This window comes from Electrona antarctica, assembly GCF_951216825.1.
Source record: "Electrona antarctica genome assembly, chromosome: 12".
NCBI lineage: Eukaryota > Metazoa > Chordata > Actinopteri > Myctophiformes > Myctophidae > Electrona > Electrona antarctica.
Genome location: NC_136793.1, coordinates 46,158,943 through 46,183,006, shown reverse-complemented (window position 1 = coordinate 46,183,006; position 24,064 = coordinate 46,158,943). Strand labels below are relative to the sequence as shown.

The 24,064-nt window shown below is 42.4% G+C and overlaps 2 long non-coding RNA genes across 3 annotated transcripts; one reads left to right on the top strand and one right to left on the bottom strand.

Annotated features, from left to right (window-relative positions):
- Positions 1-6,328: 6,328 nt before the first annotated feature.
- Positions 6,329-8,945, top strand: LOC306934565. 2 transcript variants are annotated; one of them, XR_013791320.1, is made up of 7 exons: positions 6,329-6,729; positions 6,912-6,988; positions 7,081-7,264; positions 7,512-7,588; positions 7,711-7,835; positions 8,393-8,517; positions 8,678-8,945. It is a non-coding gene; the product is annotated as an uncharacterized lncRNA (long non-coding RNA). The 2 variants fall into 2 exon arrangements; XR_013791321.1 differs by having other exon boundaries at positions 6,329-6,988.
- A 3,035-nt stretch (positions 8,946-11,980) lies between these two features.
- On the bottom strand, positions 11,981-13,958 carry LOC306934566. The gene is made up of 3 exons (XR_013791322.1): positions 13,619-13,958; positions 12,806-12,888; positions 11,981-12,424 (listed from the first exon to the last, which is right to left on the bottom strand). It is a non-coding gene; the product is annotated as an uncharacterized lncRNA (long non-coding RNA).
- Positions 13,959-24,064: the final 10,106 nt, after the last annotated feature.

The window sequence follows — 24,064 nt, the reverse complement described above, 5'->3', positions numbered from 1 at the left end:
GCGGACTGGGTGGTTTTCCAAATCACCCAAATCACTGAATGCTCCTTTAAAGCATATAACTTCAGGCTAAGCAAGTGGCAATTTTAAGATCTGCTGTAGAGCGTTTAGCTAGAAATCATTAATCACTGCAACCCCTGGTCGGTATTCTACAATATGCTTCATGCACCACTACCCTTACAGAGCAACACATTCATTGATTTGTACATTTCCAAGCAGTAGAAAAAAAGGAAATCACACCGTGTGAAGTAAGGGGCACTCTTATCATCGTACATCATAGACACCATGTGTATTTGCTCAGACACTATGACGTCAAATTGCCCATTCATTGTCAATAAGGAATTTAATGTTTGTGTAGGACAATGTTTGTGCACACACACACACACACACACACACACACACCAAAAGCTGGATATAGGAGGGGTAACTGCATACTGCATACATTTTGGCTGTGGGAGATTCATTTCACCTGCTCATCCACCCACGGTAACATGCTATTAGTCACCATTTCGAGGCAACCCTGGCATTCTAGAAATCATTTGTGTTGGAAGATAGAAGAAACGATAAAAATACTGAAAAACGATAAAAAATGAGAACGGCTACTGCAAAGCATTCAATACAAAAATTGGGTCCATCCCATCCACATGCACAGACCGATATATCACATACAGTTGGGTGCCACCGATAGTGTCCCTTATCCTTTGACCCATTTAGTCCTGACCCCAGTTTTCTGAAATAAATATTTTCACGATTTTTCAAAAATAGAAGACCTACAAGCTCATAGCGCGCCACTCGGTGGCGCGCTATGAGCTTGTAGATCTGCTATTTTTCAATAGCTAAATTATAACAATGTTTAAAACACCAAAAGGGGTTCCCGCCCAAAATGGGTTAACTGTCCTTTTGCGCAGATCACGCAAACCTCAGCAAAAAGAAAAGGACAATATCGATGGCCTCCAACCGTATCACAAATAAAAAGAAAGGTGGAGAAGCTGTCATTAAAAATGAGACAAATACAAAACAGATATGGTCTTTCAACAGATCGCTTACACGCTCGAAACTCTAAAAACCACACGCCTCCTTCCTCCCTCTCCTCCCTCAGCACCACTCCCTCCTGCCTCTTGGCTCAACTCCAACGTTCATTCATCTCCTATACCCCCCCCCCCACACACACACACACACACACACACACACACACACACACACACACACACACACACACACACACACACACACACACACACACACACACACACACACACACACACACACACACACACACACACACTCGCTTCTTGTTTTTTTCTACACAATCATTTTCTCTCTCTCTCTCTCTCTCGTCCTCCGTTGTCGGTTTTCTTTCGGTCTCTCCCGTGCCCCGCCCGTCCCGTTCTCCCTCCTCCTCCGGTCCTCCTGGCAATGCTCCCATCATTCTGAGCACGTTCGGTGGGACGCAGGATGGGGGGAGGGGGGGGGGGGGGGGGGGGGGGGGGGGGGGGAGATGGGGGGGGGGGTGGGGGGGGAGACACACGACTGCAGTTGTACATTGGAGGCAAATAGGCCCCAAGAGGCTGTGGTTTCCAGAGATTTTAGAGCAGCTAAAGGGCATCGTTTGTTAGGCACGACGTCTAGGGCTGTCGTGACAATTGATTGTGTGACAATCTTCACACAAACAATTGTGATAAACGATGTAATTGTGTTTATGGCATTGAACACTGGAACATAATGAATACAAATATCTGTGCCTTTTAGGCTTAATATTCAAACAAATAAAATTGCACAATGTACAGGGCAGATATGAAAGATCTAAATACGTATAGACAGAAATAACTGACGTTTAATAATTCTATTGCTATAGAAAAAAAAAGTTAAACCGGAAATAGCTCTACATCTACAGATCTGCTATTGATGAGGTGATTATGGAATAATTATGACAGGCCTATAAGGCATGACACTAGGACTAGTGTCATGTTCCTTTATTACATTTTTAAACCAGGGAATCTCAACCCTTTTCATTTCAAGGAACCCCCAGTTTGATATGCATTAGATTAGGTTATCCCAGCGCTAAAAAAATGTTATCCCTTTAATTTCAATTAGCCGCACCATTAACTCTGAGAGTGTACAAATGGAACCTGTAATGGTCCGTTATGGGTCCATCTGGTTCCAGAGTTACAGTTCTGCAAGGTTTCATTTGGAATTCCCTAAAGGAATCGGTTAACACTAGGATGTCTGAAAAAAATGCACTACTAATATGACGGCTAACGGTCAGGCTGACCGGTGTTTTTCGTGCTATTTGATTGGCCATTGTCTCCCCCACTGTCTAATGATCTTCACACCTCTCTCTGCACCCGTTGACGGCTTGCCATTGTCTTCTAAATGTTACATTCCAACGAATTCAAGGCAGCAGTTTCAACTAGACAGGACAACTCAAAGTTATTTTTTATTTCAGTTTACCAAACTATAATTATAGTGACGGTGTGAGCGCTTTATTGAATACCCTTGCGCAGCAAACACTGTCCGACTTTGTATTGAGCCAATACAATAGGCTACCACACGTTATTGCCAGAGCCAGGCACATTGCTCAGACGAAATACGACATTAGTTATATATTGTCATTTTATATAGAGGGGGAAACATCGATGTAATTAATATATATTTGATTGATTGTGCCAAAAAAAGGAAAGAGCTGTGCGTGCGTGCGTGCAAATCAGAAAAGTTTAGGCTACAGACAAAGGAGTTGGGAGTTTGGGAGCGGCTAGCCTTCTATATAATGCTGCGCACATATTAGCCTATATATATTTTAAAAATACCCAGCATAATTTTTGGGAAGGCTAAGCCTGGCCTAGCCTTACATACCCGCCGCCTATGATCGATGTCATTTATATATATTTGATTTATTGTGCCAGCAGAAAGGTCCGTAGCAGCAGCACGGTTTATATATACACCATAGGATAGATCAAGTCATGTGACGCATCACCGCCACAAATAGTGCTACAGCGTTATCTAAAATGCACTTCCGCATACCTCACCGTCAGTTACTTGGATATTTTCTCCCTCTCCACGAGAGAGGGAGAGAGAGAGAGGGAGAGAGAAAAAAAGCATTGCGCTGATTCGCGCATCGGCGAACATTCTCGCTCCAAGGAAATGTCGGTCGGGTCAAACAGACCATGCTATAAACTTTATTATTCCAGGATAATTGATTCATTTTTATCATCGCCACCTTACATAATTATGCTATAAAGATGGCGTGTATAGTCAACATGTATTTATATCTATTGAGCTATGCGTTTGGTTGAAACAATACGCCAGTCAGTCAATACACCATATTTCACCATATTTTTGATGCGCTGATATATGAAATGAATATGCGCGACATAGTCACAATGCTATAAACTTTATTATTCCAACATAATTATGCTAAAGATGGCGTGTATAGTCAACATGTATTTATATCGATTGAGCTATGCGCTTGGTGGAAACAATACCACACACCATATTTCTTTTTCCGTTTCGAGAAATAAAGTCAGACATCGTTATTTCTGCAAACCGCATATAACAAATATAACATCTAAAACAACATTTAGTTTATGTAAGTTTGTAATGTAAGTTTGCCTACATGTGGAAGGCTAGTTGGAATGCAAATGACACATTAGCTTGAACAATGCCTGTCTCCAGCCGGGAGGGAGGTGTGAAATAGCCTCGCGTTGCGATACTAATATACCACTGCGCTGGGCTGCGTGGGACATTAGTCTCGACCTCGTCACTTTCAGGATTATTTCCAAGGGGCGGTTACAAAAATGATTCAAACGGTCTCTATTGGTTAGGCCTACAGCCAACCAGAGCAGCCCAGGCAGGGCAGCCCGCTACGTCACACAAGCGCCGGCGCGACACTCTAGTGTGAAATGTAAACACAACAGCATTTGGTCGCAGACTAGTACAGAACACAACAGCATTTGGTCGCAGACTAGTACAGAGAGAGACAAAAATATGGATGTTAATGATAATTGTCGTTTTTGCAATGCTTCTTTAAGAAGTAGTGGAAGTTGTCGAAGAATTGGACACTCTAAATTAATCTTTCAGCAAATGGCACTTGCATCAAAGGACAAGAATATTTTCGAGAAACTTCAGGGTTTAGGCTTGACTTTGATTAATTCTCGGGACAAATCATTTCGGTCCTGCATTAAGTGCGATAACGCAGTAAGGAGACACGAACAGTCGGTACATTTATTCCGAAAATGGGAAGAGAACGAAAGGGGATCTCTAGCAGCAGCGTCGGCTACAACATCGAGCCGTGGTTCTGATCCAGCAGTATCTGTCGCCTCTCCGTCGCCGACACCATCAAGCCCACCGTCAACGTCAAGTCACGGTTCTACAACTTCTGAGAAACGGTCCCGAGACCAATTGACACCATCCAAAACGCCCAGGAGGGAGAAAAAAAGATGTCTAATTCCTCCGAGTCCTGGTCAGACCACATCAACCTCCGCACGGCGAAGTATTGTTGAGGTAAGGTTTTATTACAGTCTTTAAACAATTAAAGTTCTACTCCCTAAACGTGAGTGTTTATTAGGATATGCCCCTGTAAACAAGTTAAACTGTATGTGACGATTTCCCGTTTATCGACCTTAAATGTCCTGATGAATTGAAAATGGAGGACCCTGATGTAAAAAAACTCTTTGTTCTGGTTATATCCTCACAGTAACCGTTTTTGTGTTGACCAGTACTTTCGTTTGAACTGTCTGTACCCATTCTACAAACTGAATATAAATGTCAATAAATCATCCGTAATAGCATCTTGTAGTCAGTCCTGCCCCATATTAGTATGGCTATGCGAGGCTAATACAGTGCCCCAACCCCCCACATAGTAGTGTGGAATGTGGCTTTCATGTTTAGCAGAGATGGGGGTTGGGCAGTAACTTGCAAAAGTAATCGTTCAAGGTTTTTCATGATCCTTCAGGGTCATGGTAAATCCAGGGGTTGAAAGTTGGATTGCCATTAAAAATCCTGCTAAACTAATACTTAGAATGGATTCAGAATCATGAATAACCCCTAGTTTGACACATTACATGCTTCTTAAAGCATCATTAAAGTTAGATTTATTTTGCCTTAGGCCTATAGGTTTCTAATGGTACTCCAACTTTTAGCCCCTGAATTTAACATGATCCACAATTTATATAATACTCAATTTTTAATGTGTTATTTGGATGACCCTAAGAATCATAAAAAGCCTACCATTTTTATTTTGGGTCAGGACCTTTTTATCTTAGCTTGCCTGGCATGGTGGTGGAAATTAGTGATACTGGGATTATGTTTGATGGAATATTTCCTTCCTTTTTCAGGTAATCACCACATACCCTTCTAAAACGGTTGCCAAGTTTAGCCAGCCAGAAGAGGCTGGGATTGTAACCAACATCACCAATCAACAATGGAAGACGGCTGCTAAAAAAATTCTGAATCACAAGGATCTAGCAGAAGAGGTCAAGATTAAGGTTCTAGATATCATTGAAAGTGAATGTAAAACCCTCTGTAAGCATGACAGTGATTGCATGCTGTATAGGTCATCAGCAGAGGATCTGCAGTCTTTTTCTTTTGAACATTTAGAGTCAGATCTGAAACGTCTAGCGCCATTCATGATATCCATATTTGCCACCATCACAAGAAATTCTGTGCCTGCCACCTGTGCTTCAGCCGCTACGGCATTGAGAGGAAGAGAGCCCCGACTGTCAGCGTTTGCATATTTTTTGAACAGCATATTACAGCATGGGGGGGCAAAGAAGGCCGTTTTTCAAAGGCTGAGCAAAATGGGCGTCACAACCACCCACGATAATGCTGTACGGAAGCAGCAAGAGTTGGCTAACCTTTGTGGTGAGGATGTTCAGGGCTTAAAGTTGCAAATCGAAGAATACCTGAAGAAGTCTGGAGAAGAAGAGGACCCTGAGCCAGTAGTTGTCCCTGAGCCAGTAGTGGACCCTGAGCCAGAAGCCACCCATCGAACCATAGAGGAAGAGGAGCCAGAGTTTGAGCAGGAGCTGGACAGCCTCTATCGAAGCATGGAAGAGCTCAACGTGTTAGGTGAGTTTCCAGTTTTCACTTCTGGTTATGTCTTTGTGAGTAGAATGAGTGAGTAGAATGAAAAGTGTGTGTGTGTGTGTGTGTGTGTGTGTGTGTGTGTGTGTGTGTGTGTGTGTGTGTGTGTGTGTGTGTGTGTGTGTGTGTGTGTGTGTGTGTAAACTAAACATGTATCTAAATGGTTGTTGCATTTATCCAACAGGGGAAGCCTCGGTGGAGGGTGGCGAAGAGACAAGCAGCACACACGAAGATGGCGAAGCTGTGTTACCATTCAGTGACCTCAATAACAATGAATTCATGGCAACTGTCATACCGGCCCCACACACATATTCCATTATTTTTGACAACTTAGATTTTTTTTGCAGAACACACCATCAGTCCCAAAAAAGCAGCAACCAGTCTTTTCACTGGATTCACCATATGGCTGTACGCGACAGAATTCCCATATTCCAGCTCAGCAATCGTAGACCAATCCAAGACCTCCTTCACTACGACGTTGGTAACTCTCTTCCATCTGTCCTAACGCAAGAACACATGCGGAAGGAGTTCATTGTCCTTGGCAGTCGAATGCTCACATGTCACCTGGATGCTTTCAAACCCCTTGAAAAGCTTGTAGTGCATCACATACCACACCAGTACTCAGATGAAATGGCACAGCGCTCCACTGATGTAAGTACTGTGACCTACATGTGGCCTGGAAAACTGACAAATCTGCTAGTGATATAAATAATTGGGTTCGTCTATTTGTCTGGCCATTCCAGGCAAAACAAAATGTAACATGCCTTCATATAATGTGTAATCCACTAGCAAGTCTAGCACGTTTATATATGAATGTCTGTCTTTGTTCACAGTATCCCCTGGGTCTCATATTCAAAAATGAAAATTTAACCACGGAATTGACTGAAGTGCTGTTCCAACTTCAGAACAAGTAAGTATCTCCACTGTCACTTATTGCACTTATTGCCAAGCGGGGACAGATTCTTGATTTAGTTTTGAGCCTTCCTTTCTGTGTATTCTAAGGTATGTGCCAAAGCGAGCAGGACTCAGAGGGGTGTTCCCAGTGTTCTTTGGCGGTGACCGGCTGACAGAGGCAAACTCCCGGACTATCCAGTGGTCCATGGTACAGGGAAACACCCCAGAGCAAAGACTGGAGGGCATGCACTTCAAGTTTGAAGACTGGCATGCCATCAGAAATCTATTTGAAGTGAGTGTCATTAAATAGTGGATATGTAATTTTAAATCGACTATGTTACATGGTACCACTTTTTTTTGTAATTAATTATCCAACTCTTGTGCAAAATCATGTGATAGTTAATTCAAATGATACTGTCCACACTTTAAAAAGTAGAACCTGAACCACAAGACATAGACATACAGTACAACAGTCATTACTTTGGACATACCATAGTAAAATAAACTTTAATTTCTAACTTTATTTTATGTAAATTTAGATCTATCATAAGGTGTTCTTCAAGGATGCGTCGACCAAAGATCATGGGACTCTTGTTGCTAACATGAACATGTTAAAGTAAGTTGCAATTTATTTAGCCGCATTACTTAGGACATTTTCAGTTCCCCCCCCCCCCCCCCCAACCAATATCGTCATCGGAAAAGTGTTGTATGTACTTTATGTGATTTTTTTTTTCACAGTGATTTGTCACCTGCAAACTGAACATGAACATGTCTGGATATTGAATGAATTGTAGTACTGCACACTGGGACGTGAAATGCAGTCCTGACAACATGAAATTGGCATAGTCTTGCCAGGGGAGGAGGTATGGATAGCACAATGTGGGCAGTTGTTAACGTTCTGCAGAAGACGTTGAGGACACACATAAGATATTTGTTTTATAGTGAGGGGTTATGTCCCTATATGCCACAGATTTGCAAAAATGTTGAAAATTAGAATGAACAAAAATTAACATGAGGTTAGTCATGAGAGAGAAAAAAAGGAACCCTGTGTGTCTCTGGAATACACTTGCATAAAGCAAAAGTGGGCAGTCAATGCACACTGCCCTTCATGTAAATGTACTCCAGTATTTTAAGTCTGCACAATGTAAAACAACTGCCCCTGTGTTATTACATTTCTAAATACACTGTGTGTGTATCTGTGAGAGAGAGGGTGCGTAGAGTGAGGGAGACAGTGACACATACAACTATGTATGTTTGAGTGTGAGAGACCGTGAGTTGAGTGAGGGAGACCGAGAGACTCAAATAAATATGTATGTGTGTGTGTGTGTGTGTGAGTGTGAGAGAGGGGTGAGCGAGAGAAGTAGAGACTGAATGAAAAATATTTTGAATTGAAATTAAAATCCAGATTTCTGATTGACAGATGCAGCAATGCTAAACAGGGACCAAAGAAGGCATACAATGCCTACAAACAGTTTGTTGTCAAAGACACAACTGCACTGTTCCTGGCAGCTGCGATGGAACACTTTGGCTTGACAGATGTAAAAGGTAACTTATATCTAATAACATTATATCTAACATAATGTCTCAGTAGTCAAATTAATGCAACTTAGTATATTGAATATACTTCAAAATGTTTAAGAACTGTTGTGATTATTGTTGTACTGTTGTTTTTGTCAACCAAGAATTCCTTTTAATGTTTTGACAGAAATCCCAGACGATTTCATTCCACCTGCAGTTCTCGCTGGAACTAGGGATCAGCAGCGGAAGTGGCTGGCTGACATGGTAGCAGGCTGTGTCGACTGTTACCTCCACTTGGATGATGACCCAGATTCTTTCAGAACTTCCGATTTTCCGTGCCGCATGCAAGACCTTGTGTGTCAAAGAACATTCACAAGCAGGTCAGAGCGATCAAGGCATGAGAAGGACGTTCATGACATGGATATGACGCCTCCGGAACGGGACCACAAAAAGGAGCACACAGAAGCAAGAATGAGCTTTGGGTTTTTCCTGCTAGACATGTTAGATGCAGTGAAAGAGGGTGACGGTGAAAGGCTAATGAGATTGTACATACTGGCACTTAAGTTCTACAGGGCGTATGGTCACACACAGTATGCGTACAGTACATTTCTTTTGACTGTGCAGCTCCAAGCCACACTATCCCCTCGAATGGCTCACTCTTTGACCTGGAACAGATTCTGGAATGGTAGGGGGGGGAAAGGTAAAAACATGCCTCTCGACCTGCACCTAGAACACCTAAACGGTTTTTTGAAATCATTTTTGAAGGGTCTAGGGCCTAATCTTTCAGAGAGGTCAGCATCTAGGATCAGCCAGTCCATAGGAGTCCTCAAGCAGATGATGGACAAAACTGACAGGGAGCTGAAACTGTCAACTCCCAGTGGCATTCACCGTGCAGCTGGAGAGAAAGACGACATTGTGGCCCTGGTTAAGGTGTTTAGGGAGGCACAATTATTCCAATGCCAAGTCGGAAGACAGTTCAGTGCATTCCCTAACTTCAGTAGGGATTTGTTTCAAAATGTTCGCTATGCTGACTATTGTAAGTGGATGAAGAACAAGCTCAGAGAGTGGAGGAGAACCCCTATTTAAAAAGACAGCAAGGGTATCTACTGTACACGTCTTTAGTTTCAGGATTTCTGCATGCACCTTGTGTTTATTGTACATACTTTTAACGTACTTTTTGGAAACTGCTGGTAAATTATACACTTTTGTACCTGACCAGATTAATAAAAACGTCTTGATTACATCCTCTGCATTTATTATTTCGATTTTCGATGCATAATATTCATGATGCCATTTTATTTCCCATTTGTATTTTCAGAAAGAGGTCACAGTCTTCACTTGTATAACAGTTTAAGCTACTGAAGGTTTCAATGTTTTTGTCTCATGACCTTCAAGGTATCTAGCACCTGTCCTTGTAGGTTTGCCAAAGGTATCCCTGTATTTGCAGATATTTAACCTCTAGACGGGAACCACCTTTTGGTGTTCTAAGCATCGTTATACTTTAGATATTGACAAATAGCAGATCTACAAGCTCATAGCGCGGCACCGAGTGCCAAAATCTAGAAAATGTGGTGCAAATCTTTGAATATATATTCTTTCAGAGCGAACGTTTTTAACTCAAATCTTTGCTTCTGGGAGGGTTCCCCGGAAACAACATATTTTCAGATGGAGCTCCACGGCCAAATTCAAATAATTCTGGGGGTCCTTGACATGCAAAAGGTTGAGAACCACTAACATAGAAACATGAAGTTTTTCAGAAAACTGTCAGGATTTAGAAGACATTTGTAGAATGTCAAATGTCCTCAGGTCAATGGGTTAATGTAGTTGACTGTCATTGTTCAATATATTACAAAACAAACATTAGTTATTAATTCTATTCAAATTGAAGAGACCATTGTATTACTCTTGGTTACATTGATTGCAATTAAGTGAGAATGTTATTGACCGTATATTCAATTCATTGCTTTTTCCTTGAAATAATGGCAGTCACAATGCATTTTTATTCTACATATCAGGACGGATTCTGCCAATGCAATTCAATTGTAATGGAGTGGTTTGATGCCGTGTGAAGATTTCTGATCCGCCCTCAGAATCAAAGTGTGGTGTGACTGTGCCCTTATATTCATTTCATTTGGATTCATGCATTTATAGACGTGATGAGCATGGATTCTCTTCCACATGCAATGCAACACATGGCTCTTAGATCATACCATAAATGTCTCACTTTCTAAATTTATCGTCTTTGTAATTCCATGAACCAACGTTATAACAACTATTTGCTCAATTATTGAAATGAAATATCCATAAGCTTTTGAAAAGGTGACACTTTATTAAACATTTGGCAATACAGGTTATACAATTCAATGTGATCATCCATTTACACAAGTTGCATAAATTATGTACATTTGGAACAACATTTTCAGATGGGAGTCAGCAGCCAATTACATATAATTCTGGCGGTCCTTGACATGACAAAGTTTGTGACAGTCTTGATTTGGAAGACATTTTTTTGAAGTACAATCAGGTCTAAATGGGTTAATACAAATGCATGATCTACAACTGCTCCCGACAGATAATGATGCAGCACCTTCTAGACTAAATGATGTACACCTTCTAGACTAAATGATGCAGCACCTTCTAGACTAAATGATGTATTTGCAAACATTCTGCAGAATAACAAAAATATGTCATTCTGTCATTTGACTAATTTCTGACACTCCTGAGATTCCTGACAATGACATTGACGACCCTGAGCTGCTGAGTGGTGCATGCATCTGGTCTACATCATCTGCCTCATCAAAGTAGCCAGTATAATACATATCTGGCAGTTCCAAGGGCGAAGGGTCACTGGTCTCAAAGTCAATGTCAATGTCGTGAAATACATCGTCAATTACTTTTAGAATTTGCCTTGCATAGCGCTCAAAGAACACAGGGATATTGCATCTTATATATGCCAAGTCAAATATCTTAGGGCTGTGTTGGATAACAGCATCAATGAGTTCAGTACCAAAGCCAGTGCAGCCTACTTTAGAAGTGAACAGATGTGCATTTTTAGGAACCAAACTTTCCTGGTAAACCTCCAGCTTCTCCCTTAGCAACAATTTATGTTCTTTTAGTACCTGCCTAGATCTAGTAGCAACCTCATCCAGTTCAAACATCTCATAATTGGGTGTCAATTCTTCACAAACTACACTGGGGCAAGAACATATAGAGTGACAATAGGTGCAACATAGATGTCCTGGGTCCACACTTGTAGTACCTTCTTCAAACCTACTGTATAGGGCCTTTCGAAAGCATCCAGTTTTGGATTTCAGTAGCAACACTTTCACTCCCTCATCAGTCCTTTTATGCTGTTTAACCACATACACTGCAGCATGTGACTGTGAGCCATCTCTGCCTGCCCGGCCTGCTTGCTGAACAATAGCTTCAAAGTCCTCAGGTGCCCCATACATTATCACATGATGTACATTAGGAAAATTTAAGCCCAAGCCTAAAGCTGTTGTTGCGACGACAACTCTACAACTCCCATCGCCAAAGAGAGATGACAGGATTCGGCTTTTGGTGGTGTCGTCTGTTTGGCTGCTGAACATTCCTATCAGTAGATTGTCTGGATTCTGTTCAGGGTCTCTTTCAACCCATGCATCCGTGTCCAGCTCTCCTTGGAAATAAGCAAAAACTCTGACAAGTGCCGGAATTGACCTGCAGTAGATAAGTATGGGAGACATGGAAAGACCCTTGTCCTTTACCTCTCTCACAACCCAATCCAGGCATTCTAGCGTTTCCTGAGAGACAAAAATCAATCCCAGTCTGATGTTGGTACGGTTGGGGCTAACTGTTAGAGTTACTGTATTGTCATTGTCCATGAGAAGCAATTTCTTCACCAAATTCCTGGAGTTGAGATCAGCAGATGCAGTCAGTGCCAGCACAGGTGTACCTGAAATGACAAATAATTGCACCGTCAGCTTAATTTGTAACATGCAAATGCTTAATAAAATATATATATATATATATATATATATATATATATATATATATATATATATATATATATACACACACACACACAACAAAATTGCACTGATCACACTGCCATCCGTCAACATATATTCTAACCAAAGTTAATGACACTGTTCAGCTACAGCTAGTCACAATATGGAATTGTCTACACCATTTGAATCTACAATTGGCAAAATTTACTTCACACATGTACAACCCAAGAATGTTGGAGTATAATTCACATTTTCAAAAGAATACTAAGGTACACGTGGTTGAGAAAATATTACATTGTGTGCATTTCTTTTTAAGATATACTGACCTTCCTTGACGAGCCCTCTCAATTCTTTCAACCTCGAAAAACTCTCTCTGAAAGCTACTGCGTCTTTGTTTGAGGGCAGTCCCCTGAGAAAATAACAGAACATTAAATTATAATCAATTGCAGACAGAGAATACACTGTGACAAGCTATTTGCAGCCACTGGGGAAAATAAAGAAAGAAAAATGCTGCTGGTATATACAATATACCAAGAACTATTTGCACATACATACATTAATGCTGCTATATACAATATGACAAGACTATGCACATTTGATGGATGTACATTACGCTCTTGAATCTTCTTTTTTCACCTTCGTCCCTTTTGCCTTCCCTCCCTTTCTTTATTATTTTACGTTTTTTTATCACTATTCTACTGTTGTCTATACTGATGATTGTCTGAAGGAAGCCTAAGCCAAAATTCGTTTTACTCTTATGTATAAGTATAATGTACCTGTATACAAGATAACAAGATGTAACAATACAGTACAACCTTGAATACAGAACATTGCCTACTATAAATTATTTGAAATGCTATAGCATTTTCTTTGCAGCTTTCTTTAGAATAGTTTATGCTATCACTACAAGTACGATCCAATACTTGTACCCAAAACTAGCAAATACTAAATGTTAAGAATTATCGACGTGAATCCCACGTCTTGCTTTGTTTGTTCTGGTGAATTGGTGTTGTTAGCTTCTGTTAGCCACAATAAGCTAGCCTGGTTCCAGACAAATCTGCCATTGCTAGTTTATAGTTCAAACAATACAAACAATACATAGACGTTAGTCATGAGAATATTTAGCAAACATTACGTACCATTTGTATGCAAGGTGAACCTCATCCACGACAATACCCATTAAATTGGCCTTGAAAAAATCCGAAGAAAACATGCCTCTCCACTGTTTCTTCATCACCCATTGTTCCGGGCCACCAAATATAATTTGTGCATGGCCATTAAGGATTTCAGCGTCGTCGTGGACTCCGAGTTGATAGGCAGTAAGTCCCATCCTGGTAGCTTCGCTAATCTGGTCTTTCATCAGAGCGAGCAACGGAGAGACAACAACAACCAGTGGGTTTTCACTGAGTCCTAACTTTTTGCCGACGAGCGGAGCTAGTTGATAAATCAGGCTTTTACCAAAACCAGTCGGTAAAAGACAAAAAGTATCCCGCTTCCCAACAAAAGCCTTAAGGGCAACTGATTGTTCATCTTTTAGAAAAGAAATATGTTCCAACTCATTCACTACTGTTGTTATGGCGGCGTCCATCTTTGCTCGACTCTGGGCTCTTGCAAAGTACGTCAGAGGCTCAGCGCCCTCTGGCTGGCCGAAGCCTTTTCAGGCTCGGCAGGAATCTCGGATTCTTTTCAGAGTTGACAACCACCAGACTAAATCCGCCTCGGGGCATATATGCAATAGGGGCGGGTTTAGTGTGGCTGCGCCAGGCTAGGTGTGAAAAGCACTGCTTGTGGGGGAGAAAGGGTGAGGGCTCTAAGAGCGGTCCCACGGACCGAAAAAGAGCAGACATTTTAGTAGAATTATGTCTAAAATCATATTTCCAAAACGTTTCAGATGGAAAAAAAAACAGAGATGGTTTGAATCGAACATTTAGAAAAAGTCATGCAAGGGGAACTTTCTCAGGACTTCATGGGCAAAGAAAATCCACTTCAAAATGTCAAAATCGGTCAGCCTGACCGCTCCGACGTGCTAGTGTTAAGGAATGGGACCGTTAACCGTTTCCGTCCGTAGACAGACAGACAGTTTATGTTGGAATGGAGATGGCATTAGTCTCTTCCTAACACAATGTGAGCTCAGTGTGGAGTATAGGACGGAGTACCACTCATCCCATGCAGTTCTATAGCTTTCCATAATATCTCCACAAGCATCGCCAGCCTGTTCTCCAAAACATGTCAGGTGTGAAGTTAAAAACGTGAAGCTTTCTTTCTATTGTTCTACTACTGTCTTTCGTTCTACTGATCGCCAACTCACATTATTGTCTCCACCAGGCTGAAGGCATGGGGAGAGAGTATGTTTTGCACTCCGTGTAAGTGTGTGTGAGTGTGAGTGTGAGTGTGAGTGTGAGTGTGTGTGTGTGTGTGTGTGTGTGTGTGTGTCCGTCCGTCTGTGTACAGCTAATCTCCGGCACCGTTAACCCGGTCAATACCAAATTTGCCAAAACCACACACTTCTGCCCTCTGACCCAAATTTTCCAGAACGGCCTGTTATAGCGCCACCAGGAGGCCGACTTTTGTAAAACACATTTTTGGATATTACTCCTCCAGATTCTGTCCAAAAATCCCGGAAATCGTCCGATATTTCATATTCCATCCTAATTGGCTAACATTGGCTTTCAAAGTTTCCCGTCTTGGAACAAGAAGCCTCAAATCATGAATTTACGTGAAATCTTTCACAGACTTTCCTACTAGGCTGAGCAATATATCCCACTCTTATCACATTGGCCTGTTATAGCGCCACCAACAGGTGGAGTTTAGCAAAACACATTTTTGGAACAAAATGCCTCAAATCATCCAATTGCAAGGCATAAGAAGAAATGGCACCCTTTTCACATTGGCCTATTATAGCGCCACCAGGAGGCCACAACCTGACCTGGTGGAGACCTTTGCCCCGAGGGGAACTTTTTCTAGTTCTGTACTAGTTTTTCCTTCCATTTCTCTTACTGTAGCGCTCTCCACTACTCCTGTTCTCTCTCTTTCTGGCTCTCTCTTTCTTACACTCTCTCTCTTTCTCCATATCACCATTCTTCTCACTTTCTCTCATCCTCCCAATATAAGCTCTTCCTGTAGCCTGACAATGCCATGTGTCATGTCATGCTACCCTCAGTGGCATGCTCAGGTTCCACTCTATTGGAAACAGGACACGACTCAGCCACACACACACACACACACACACACACACACACACACACACACACACACACACACACACACACACACACACACACACACACACACACACACACACACACACACACACACACAGGTGCAAAAATACACCCCACACACACAAACACACACCTGCACAGAAAACACACGAGTGTAACACAATCTGATTGACACAAAGACAGTAGTCACAACATAAACATCACAGTTACTGTGCGGGTGGTTCACTTAATTTACAGGGTCATGTCTCTGATCGGAATGTCCATTTCAAATCCGTGAACTCAAGCCACGCACATCGCATCCGTCTCAAATGCTCCCGAATTACCAAATCCCTCTCGTATAGTAAAGTAATACAACACGTGCATACAAAGATTTTTCAAAACATACTCCCGCCGGTAGATTCACAGGAATACCACGAGCAGAGCGAAAACATCATCGGACGCAGAGTTTGCGTTAAAAGCAGGAAACCAGTATAATGGAATAAATAAGAACAACAAGCACTTTGTGAACATTGTCGTCGTCCACCAGCAGCGGTGTAATAGTTACCCCCCTTTGAGTCGGGCAGTGTCAACAATGTCAATGTGGTATTTAAGAAAATGCCCCATAAGATGCCACACCGCCCACAAAGACACTCCCCCCTCCGTGTGTGTGTGTGTGTGTGTGTGTGTGTGTGTGTGTGTGTGTGTGTGTGTGTGTGTGTGGGAGCATATACGTACAGTCAGGCTTCGTCCAACAGCGAACAGCGGTATCGCTAGCATCCAGAACCCTGTCCTACTGCTGCTGTCTGCTGCTTTCCACTGCCTCACTGTCCCTCACTAGCCTGCTCTCTCTGCTCGCTCTCCTGCACGCTTGCTCATTCACACACACACACACACACACACACACACACACACTGAAAACTTGCACACATGAGCGAAGGCTGAGGTTCTCAAATGCCCAACAGTCACACGCACACCACTGCAGACTAGAGTACTCTGAATCTACAGAACTATCTCTCTTCCTGCCCTCTCTTGCTTCCACTATTGTTTCTCTCCAACTCTCTCTCCTCCCTCACTCCCTCCCTCACTCCCTCACACACACAGTTGTGCTCTGCTGGTCAGAAATGGCTGTTGACTAGGCATGTAACGATTCACTCAACTCACGATACGATTCGTATCACGATATGAGGTTCACGATACAATTTTTTACGATATTGAAAAAATTATTATATTTATCTTCCCCCCTGAGATATTTTAGCATTACTTTTGACAGTGCAGAAACATAATTGCCTTCCTTGATGAGTATCAACGACCATCATCACCTGGGCACAGTCACAGACACACACAGCTCCCCTCTACAGTGCTCTACTACTGAAAGTGACTATCATTTCTCTCCAAAAGCACTTGAATATGAATATGATGGAATATGACTAAAGCTCACATTTCACATCACACACTAGGCCCCCCCCCCCCCCCCCCCCCCCGAAATTTCATTGAATCGATTCATATCGTCGGGATTAATATCGATATATATCGATATATCGTTACATGCCTACTGTTGACTGTAGGCCATTACACACCAGAAACCTGGCAATAGCATTGGCCACACCCTCCTGTCTCACCTGCTGTACCATGTGGAGACTGCCCTGCACACCTCAAACTGTGTCTGTCACCTGTCACGTCAAGTCTATTTATATTAGCTCCTACCAAAACTTCAGGTGCAGGACCAATACACCTCAAATCAAGCCAATATGTGACCGAATACAGTGGTCATGGGGGCCATGGTCATTTTCCATTTTTTTTTTTTACATATTATGAAACTACACAATGTAAGCTTTCATATGATGTATTGTTCATTGATATTGGGGAACAAATGAAGATATGACCATCTGAAACTTGTTGAACCAGAAACCCCAAGGTGGTGTCCAGACGAGGACGTATTCTGCGTTACCCGGGCAAGTATTTAGCCGATCTGCCCTTTCTGCCAGACGGAGACAGCGTTTTTGGGGACTTAACCGGCTAATTTTGAAACCACCTCCCAGAGTGGCAAACTTTGGACACGCAGACTTTGTCGTCTCCGTGTGTACAGAGAATGCCGCCTATTTGCTGAAATGGTGACGCCATTGTCCCCTCGTCCCTCCAAACTAACCTCACGTCACCAGGCTTTCCACCTCCAGTATCACTCACAGCTATTTTACATTTGCACATAGGCCCTCATTTATCAACCGTGCGTACGCCAAAATATGGGTGTACGCCGAAATTACCGCAATTTTCGGCATTTACGATTTGCGCCAAAGATTGAAAATGATCTTGTGCCAAGACAAAACTCACGTCTGGTCGGGAGCTGTCGTACGCTTTGTCCTCACCTGTTTTTCTGTCGTAGAACAGCGGAGCAGCATTGTTTGACCAGCTGAGAGGCTGTCACAGGCATCGAAACATATGTATTCACTCCTAAAATGTTTATATAAAACTGTATAGGTATATATGGGCTAAATACATATAAGATGTGTCTTTGTGTGCGTGCACACTGCACGCACCACGCAGGGACCTCGTCAACGTGCTTCGTCTTCTTGGGTGGGTTTACTCTCCATATTCCTCTATAAACGGCCTGTTTTCACTGTTTCTAATTCCTCTTTTTCATACTTTTGTATAGCCTATGTGCAATGTTTAGCGCTGTGCAGGCAGCAGGTGGAATCAATCAATCTATTAAGGAGCAATTATCTGACATTCAGAGGTGTTGCGCACCAGCGAATATATTCAATTTCCAAAGTCAAACTCATCAATTCACAATGCATCATGCCGCCCCTCGTTGTGAGCTTTAGGATCTGCAAATCTCATGCTTTATGTATACATTACTTTGTAGCCTACTTCTGGCAGAAGAGGATATATTAGTAGGCCTATGTAAAATCATTAAAATTGTAATGATTTGTAATGAAAAGAAAGAAAAACATCAGTTGATTATGCCCATGCCTACTGAATGATTATGCCACAATGCCACACTGCATTATATAATATAGCCTATTTTTTTTAATAGCCAATCTACAAGCTCACAACGTGTCGATGTAGATCGACTAGTACTAGTTGAACCATTTTTGTAATGTTTTTCAAAATAGTAAAAAAAAGCTAACAAGTTATAAGGGGTAAGACACTGACGACATCAATGACTCAGCCCAAAGTCCCTCGCCCTTTCCATTCATTTTGTTTCATTTGTTTCATCAGTTCAATAAGACCTAAACGCTATTGATTGGTGGTTGAGCGTGGTCCCTGCTAGTGAAATAGCCCTTAACCACGTAAACTCTACAACAAAGCTCCGCCCGAAAATAGCCGATCTATAAACTCACACTGTGTCACAACAATGCAGTGCATTGTGAGCTTGTAGATCTACTGTTTTCAGTGCATGGCTCTAACTAGGGATCGTTTCCGATCCGATCCCGATACCACAATTTCTGTGTTGGCCGATACCGATACCGACTACCAGTGTTGTGATCTCGTGTTGTGTTTATAGCTGTCTTTATATCTCGTGTTGTGTTTAGAGCAGACTCCTCACTCATATGTGCACTTGCAGTTTGGGCAACTCCAAAGCAAACTGCACATGCCCCAATATTTTATTAACTTGCCATAGTGCCAACCCCTTACACCTGTGTTGGATCGCTGGTTGGACTGGTATATTCGCCGATACCGATATGACCCAATATGACAAAAAAGGGCCGATACCGATACTTTTCCGATACCAATACAGTATCGGGACATCTCTAGCTCCAACACCAATGGCATTCGCTCTAACTTTGTGCTGAGCAAAATTACCAGCAAGAAGATGTTTAAATGCCAAAGGGAACTTTGTGTGCAACAACCTGCCCCCCCCCCCCCCCTCTAAGTAGCAGCAAGGACGATATTCATATTCGTATGATGTTTCAAATGAGTTAACAGGATGTTATTACAATAACATCAGCAAAAGACGTGAGTGTTTTCATCTTCTTTTCTTTTGCTTTTTAGCCCTTTCTTCTGCCAGTGAGGAGCCCCCACCGGGTGCCCATAGGAGTACATGCAGTGACAATTATCACCTTTCCCGCTAGGCTTCCCTCCCCTGAACACGGGCCAATTGTGTTTGTGTAGACATCACATGTTAACCAAGAAGCTAGCATCAGAGAGAGAGAGAGAGAGAGAGAGAGAGAGAGAGAGAGAGAGAGATTATGACAGCATAATGGGACCACATGTGGAAGAAATTACACAGTAAACTACAGGGATAAAGAGACGCAGACAGAAAGACAAAGCACACAGAGACAAACTCATTGCATTTCCACGACACACACACCTGGGGTGACAAGACCTAAGTTCTCGGTGGCCGCCCCCTCACCGATGTGGAACTACTCCCGACTGACGTCAGAGCTGCCCCCGTCCTCATCACCTGCAGATTCTAACAGGAACTACTGATCATGCTGCACAAAAACAAATTGTCTGAATCTTCCTCTCGTCCTTCTCTATCTGGTCTCCCTTCCCTTCCCGCAGCTCACTCCCAAAAGGTACTCTACCCAGTGATAACTGCATTAAAGTAATCCACTTATGTGACACAGCAACAACATGGACATACCGCTCGAAGCTTGCAGCAAAACCAGACAAAACGATATACAACCCGGGTCTGTATGCTAGACACAAACAGCTGGAGTACTCTGGACCAGATCAGTTTGCCCTGCAGGGCAACCAATTAATGACTGCCTTCGTGCTCACCAAGTTCTTAACTTTAATGCACTGTGGGTGCCATCGGTTAAAGTTTTAATTTCCATTTGTAGCCTAAATTCTTTAGTGCAAGCAAAGAACTGGCCATAATGATGCCAGGCAAGGGTACAGGAGAGCATTTAACACTATTAAGGCAAATAGTTGTTCTGTCTGGTACTAAAAAACACAGAGGGCCCTGTTTGGATGATAGACCACACCTCTTTTTAAGACCAACACACACAAAACCCACCCTGGGCAAGACCTACGCTGAAAAGACTATCAGCGGAAGTTGCGGGATTTTAGCGGAAGTATTGCCCAAGGAAATGACGTTGATGCTTTACAAATCAGTTTACATTCTCCGCGAATGAAACAAGTGTTGTGATTGGTCGGGAAAATATCGTATCCGGGGGAAATACATCTGACTGATGTTCCGGAGGATACATCCACCCGATTCTCTGCTTCTCTGCCTTACGTTGTGACCAGGCTCTTCTTTTCGCAGAAAAGTAAGCCTGGGACCGAGGCTACACACAACCATATAGCGCTAAATAGGTGCATGATCATTTGGTATTAAGACCACGGGGGGCCCTGCGGTCGGAAGATAGCAAAGACATTAGCACTGCCTGTAAGTTCCGCTTAATTGTGCTGGGCATGAGAAGAGAAGGGGTGTGTGTGTGTGTGTGTGTGTGTGTGTGTGTGTGTGTGTGTGTGTGTGTACCCCTGCATGCCACACTGGGGGACGCACATGTCACATGATAGTGACGCTTTGTCATCGAGTACATGGGTATGCTTTGAACGATGAAAAGGAACGCTTGTCAGTCCCACAGTCTCTCTCCCCATCACATACACTCTCTCTCTCTCCTCATATTCCCTCTGGGGGACTGTGGCTCAGGAGGTAGAGCAGGTCGTCCAATGATCCGTGGGTCGGCGGTTCGAATCCCGGCTCCTCCTGTCTACATGTCGAAGTGTCCTTGGGCAAGACACTGAACCCCAAATTGCTCCCGATGTGCTGGTTGGTACCTTGCATGGCTTCCGCCGCAATCGGTGTATGAATGTGTGTGTGAATGGGTGAATGTAATGCACAATCTATGTAAAGCGCCTTGGATAAAGGTGCTATAAAAATGTGAGGTAAATTTACCATTTACCTCTCCTCCACTCTTCAGCCTGTTACTGTCTCTCTCTCTCTCTCTCTCTCTCCTCATATTCCCTCTCCTCCACTCTTCAGCAGCCTGTTACTGTCTCTTTCTCTCTCTCTCTCTCCTCATATTCCCTCTCCTCCACTCTTCAGCCTGTTACTGTCTCTCACTCTCTCATTGCCTACTCTATTCAGATCACATGCAGGGAGTGGATGCTCTGAGTCAGGAGCCATCAATCCCCAAAAAGCAAAACGGGTTTCAGTTGTAATCAGATGTTCAGTGACTATAGACGTAAATATTATTGAGCCTGGCAGTGCCACTAAGAGTAAGATTGCCTTTAATAAAGCAGTGATATTTCATGTGAGAACCATCAGTGCTCCAGCTACCTACGTATGATGTGACCTTTTCAGGTTATTAATTCATCTTGAGTGAGATTAATCTGACATCTTTCAGTAAGAGACTTTCTGTTCCACAGCCTTGTTGCAGTGCATGTTATATCACTGTTGGATATGGAGATCGTGCAATCCTGTGGCCAACATCGAGTTTAGTTGAAAAGCAAACGGGTTAACAGCAGTTCGAGGAAAAAGCACAAAAAAGGTTTATGGACTCATTTCCGCTGTGACCGTCCTCTCACAAGCAACTCTTAGAACCAATTGACAACACAGTGGCTCAGGGGTAGAGTGGTCGGTAGAGCGCCCGGATGGGAATCTTGAGGTTCCCAGTTTGATCCCGTGCTCCGCAAGTCTCTGAACCCCGATTTGCTCCCGATGTGCAGGTTGGTGCCTTGCATGGTTTCCTCTGCCATCGGTGTGTGACTGTAATGCACAATCTATGTAAGCGCTTTGGTAAAATGCACCATTTACCATTTACAATACAAACTGACAAGCTGACAGTAGCTTGGTTTCAATGTCCGACCACCATGAAATCAAACTTTACAGTTACAAACCAAAAGCACCTCACTGGACGGTCAACAGTGTCAACACTACTCTAATTTAAATCGAAACTTCACAAATGTATCTCTCACCATTTATAATCAGTAGAAGATTTTAATCTGGTAAGCCATTAAGGATTCCATAAAAAGTAACGTTACATAATTAATTTGCTGCTTTTTTTAAACCACTCTCGTCAGCAGAGAATAATTATGTTGGTGAGACATCTGGCATCTTTGGAGAAAGCACAACAAAGCTCCTTTAGCCCTTTACACACAGGTCAGCTTCATTTACCCTGGCGAAAAGGAACTAAAGCTGATTTCTGAGAATTCAGAAATTCTTAAATCATTAATGTACAATTTGTGGTTTTTTACATTGTATTTCAGACTTTTATATTTTATACATGAATGTTGAGTACTGGTGTTGTTGTTTTGTCCTGTATCTGTTTTGTAATTGTTGTCATGTATCTGTTGTTTGTCCTGTCTCATGTGCAAAAACTTCAATAAAAATACTTGAATAACATCTGTTAGCTCTTCCACTTTCATATAATAAGCGACAGACATGAGGGGGACGTGTTTTATCAAAAAAGAAATAATAATGGAATTGGAAAAAAACAAGGCACCTCACACATTAGGACAATATCAGTCCCCAGAACCAAGGACGGGTGTTTTCAAATCAATCAATCAATCAATCAATCAATCAACTTTACTTGTGTAGACTCAGGGGTCCATTCAAATAAACACCCCTAGACCATAAAAACTTCAGCTATTACAAGAGGAATCATACCAGTGTTTCCAGAAAGTAGACCGATATCTTGTGATACTGAAGATGGACAGCAGCACAATAATAGAATTCTGAGACTCATTCAGTCCGCAAATACATTTGTACATCAGGTCTCTCAATAGGGGATGGAAAGTGTACTACTAACTTAATTGCACTGCACCACCTTGGTTTTCTCAAAAGTATACATGCAATCATTATAAGCAACCTGAAGCTTATACAGGCTTGCCTTCCTGAACTTAACCCACAAGGGGATATATTCGTGGACAATCAAAATATGTTGGAATATTCTGTGGTGTCATTAAAATGTATGTTGAACATGGCACACTGACTATCTAGAAGATAAAAACATGGCACTTAATTTCAAAAAGGTTTCAGACCCCGGGTGTGCAGTATGCTCTGAAGAGGTTTACCGTCACATCAATTGAACATGAGTAGAATTTCCTCCCCAACAGGTTAGCAAGAGCATATAATGTACGACTCTGCCTGCCATCATCATCAGTCAGTTGGTCTGGTGTCACATGTCCAAGATTCTTAGCTTTGCTAGATACAGATAACACTTGACCTGACAGATAAAAAGATGGGAGAGATCCGTATTCCCTCTCGTCCTACAGATCATTCTATTTTTGACATATTTCACACCAGATGCTACTCCATACTCAGAACAAATATGTAGCAGCTGACTATAGCCACTGACTATAGCCAAATCGTCTGCACACATAATGTTTGTGCCATTTTGAAAACATCAAAATGTCTGCAGAGGAAACCAAAAGTGAAGTAGTGAGTATAGAGTTGAGCCTGTTCCACATAGTGGGGAAATTATAAGAAGAGTG